Raw genomic sequence first — 3,390 nt, forward strand, 5'->3', positions numbered from 1 at the left:
TAAAAAAAACGCCAGGAATGTTACATTCATTCACAAGTTTGCATGACGTATTATCATAGAGAAATAAAGAAAGGTGAAGAGTGGACACTCCCGTAGACCCCAGCGGCCCAATCGACCCTAGCGCACCTGGTGGTTGGTGAGAGCAAATGGCGTGCGCTTCCTGTTTCGGTTTCACTGGCGCAAATTTTGAATTTTTATTTTCATTTTTTATTTTTATTTCGATTAAGTTATAATAAAGAGAGATGCAGGTAGTGATAATTCACTACGATTTTATTCATCGCGCTTGTTCTTTTGTTCACTTGTTCTTTTGGAACAAGTGATCAATGTATATATCAGTCAAAGAGACAGAGTATCCGCAATGTTTTATTCAAAGGCAAGGTAGAGTCTGAGAATATAAAAAGCACAATATGACAAAGGTAGACAACAAATGCATCTCGCCTTACAAATAAATTGTAACAAATATTGTAACAAATACAGAGAGAACACAGACAACGCACACATCGCTAGAGTTGGCAGAAGACGAGAAGTTGGTGAAGTATGACACACCGGGCCCGTGGGTAAGTAAGGATCTATGGCAAAAACACAGCGCACAATGCTGAAGAAGAAGGAAGAAGTGACATATACACAGCAATGAAGTCTCGAATCACGCCTGGGGTTAACCAAAATAATGCATAGAAAAAAAGAGTGCACAGAAACCACACGACACAATATAGCAGAAAGGCAAAGCTGCAGTGTGCTGGCTGTGCTTAAGAACAGCTAGCCCAAAATGAAAAAAAAAGCAGACTTGATGCCTGCTTGTCCTCAGAAAGGTAGGGCTTTGCAGCTTGCTCACTACGTGAAAGACAAACTTTATGCTACAACACTGGCAGGTCTTGTGGCTCTTCTTATCATCAAAAACTTAAGATCCCAAGTGATTTGCGTCTGGGTGTTGTTGTGACGCTTGCGAGCTAAAATAGATTGTAGTCATCACTTATCCAGAATTGTGGACCTTAATTGGTGTTACGAGAGCGGTATTACAGGGCTAATAAATAGCACAAGGAAACCACTTTGGCTCATTATTTTTCACAAAGGCTCTACATCGTACGTTATCACTCACAAGCTATATAAAAATAAAATGGCAGCGTCCGCAGCCCCATCAAACGCTACAAGTTTGGGTATTCTTTTGAAAATTTTGATGGGCGAGATGAGGAGGTTGATGAGAAGCTAAAATACAAAAAGCGTGATAACGTGAACTGTGCCCACTTCATACTGTGTTCCTTACCCGCTCGAAGACATTTCAACAAGAGGTTTTGTTATCGATATATTACTTGAGCAGGAGAGATAAAGCATACACAGTGACCAAGCGACCCACAGTAAAGTGCACAGTTCGCCCGCATTTGCTACAAAAATACAGACAGGATACCCAACATTCTTTTTAAGGTTATGCAAATCACTTCGAGCGAATACACAGTGTCCCTACTCCTCATAGCGGGTAACCAAAACAATGTATGCAACGAATGAGTGGTTAGTTTGGTGAGGCTGTCTCCGCAGTCTTTTGATAGTTTTCCGCTGTGCTGCTACTTTGGCTTGCAGATGTTTAATGGTTTGCTTGTAGTTCATTGATGGAGACATTGTCGCTGGCACACAGGAACGCACTGCAATAAACAAAAAAATGGATGTAAAAGCGAAGAACAACTAATCCCATATGAGCACTTTCCTCGCTCTTTCAGACACAAGGTGCACAACTTTCTGTGGTGCAAAGTTTTCGATTCCACTACCTAAAAACAAACCATTCACAATGTTGACAGTGCATAAAAAAAATGAAAATCACTGAGAGCCCACCCTTACATTTTGTAAGTGCACACGTAGTGTCCTTTTGAGGATAGTTTCCTCAGAATGTCCTAAACATAAAATAGCACATTAAAAACAGCTGCAATAAAAGCATAGTCACCATTTTCTCTAGGGCACTCAGACGTGGAGCTGTTGGCGGAGACATCTTCTGGAGGGTCTTGTGAAGCTTGTTCAGTGCCTCGGACAGTGCTGTCGGAACAATCTTGCGAGCGGCCTGCGGATGTCTCAATATCAATCCACTCTGGTGTTGAAGTGAACATACAACTCACCGGTCACACAAGTTCTTTTTGTGACAGCTGAACGACTGGTTAAGGTTTCCTCTGGCAAGACGAAGTCAGCAGAAATTCTTTCACCAGCTACAAGGGAGCTGCCACCTGCAGAGGTTTGGTCAACAGTCAATTTGGGTAAAAAAAAAAAGAAATCGCGACACTGAACGCACCCTGTTCATCGGGGCACCTCAATGTGTGGGAGCCGCTTTTTGAAGCCTCTACCGCAGGTCCTGAAGAAATGAAATTACGACCATGTGTCAGTAAGAGGCTTAAAATAACACAAACTGAAGCTCATCTGCACCTTGCAGTGCAGCTTCTGCAGTCATGTCACAGTCACTATTTGAAGCGACGCTCAGAAAATCTGCATATATGTGCAGTTGGTACAAGTTACAAAGCTTGTAGCATGGGGAAACTTAAACAACTCTTTCAAACGCATAAATTGGTAGAACGTGGAAGAAAAGAGAAGACACCAACAAGGAAACAAGTAATTTGTGATTTTTGCAATTATCAACAGTGCCAGCTTTCACTGATGAAAGGTACAGATGCTCGCGTCCGTGGCAGACGCAGCACGCGTCGCCTCGGCTTGACGCCGTGCCGCCTTTGCTATACTGCATACGTTGCACAATGTTCCCGTCTAGCCGCCGCATAGAGCCGCAAACTTTCTTTTTAGCGAACCTCCCAGTCCTTACAAGCTTCAGAAAAAGGTTACAACTGCGTGAATGAGACGCCACGTAAGAAACGAACTCGCACACACGAAGCGCAACGTGTGTGTGTGCATCTTTCTATGTTTGTTGCATGGTGTCTTATTCGCACAGGTGTAACCGTTTTCTGAAAAAAATTACCGAACAAGACCAACAACATGTCATTCAACAAGCTTCGCTTGAAAACGTGCCTCACCTGTTATCTCACGCTTGAAAACGCCGACGCAGCCGACGTTGACGAAAGCGACGAAAGCTTCTCGCTGCCAGTCATGCATGGGCTTGTCGCTGGGTGGATGGTGTTTATGACAGTACGGCTGAAGAAAAATAATCGCGTAAGGTGTGTTGAATAAATTGTTTTTATGTATGAAGAACATACCTAGTTTGGGCGTATAATTATTATTTTGTAAAAACAAATCTGTTGCATTGATTATAACAGTTTTTTTTTGCGCTTGCGCCCTCTGACGTTTGATGAGAGCACTAGTTGATTAAGTAATCGTGACGCACTTCCTGAGGCCAGGTTTCGCGGAGTGTCCTCTCTTGTCTTCTTCTTTCTCTATGGTATTATCACTCTACTAATGGCCAGATCCCAA

The 3,390-nt window shown here is 42.9% G+C and overlaps 1 long non-coding RNA gene across 2 annotated transcripts; it reads right to left on the reverse strand.

The window, feature by feature from the left end:
• Positions 1 to 345: 345 nt before the first annotated feature.
• On the reverse strand, positions 346 to 2,563 carry LOC142772083 (uncharacterized). 2 transcript variants are annotated; one of them, XR_012886270.1, is made up of 4 exons: positions 2,270 to 2,563; positions 2,100 to 2,204; positions 1,931 to 2,044; positions 346 to 1,634 (listed from the first exon to the last, which is right to left on the reverse strand). It is a non-coding gene; the product is annotated as an uncharacterized LOC142772083 (long non-coding RNA). The 2 variants fall into 2 exon arrangements; XR_012886269.1 differs by having other exon boundaries at positions 2,100 to 2,563.
• Positions 2,564 to 3,390: the final 827 nt, after the last annotated feature.

The sequence above is a fragment of the Rhipicephalus microplus genome, chromosome 9, assembly GCF_043290135.1.
Source record: "Rhipicephalus microplus isolate Deutch F79 chromosome 9, USDA_Rmic, whole genome shotgun sequence".
NCBI lineage: Eukaryota > Metazoa > Arthropoda > Arachnida > Ixodida > Ixodidae > Rhipicephalus > Rhipicephalus microplus.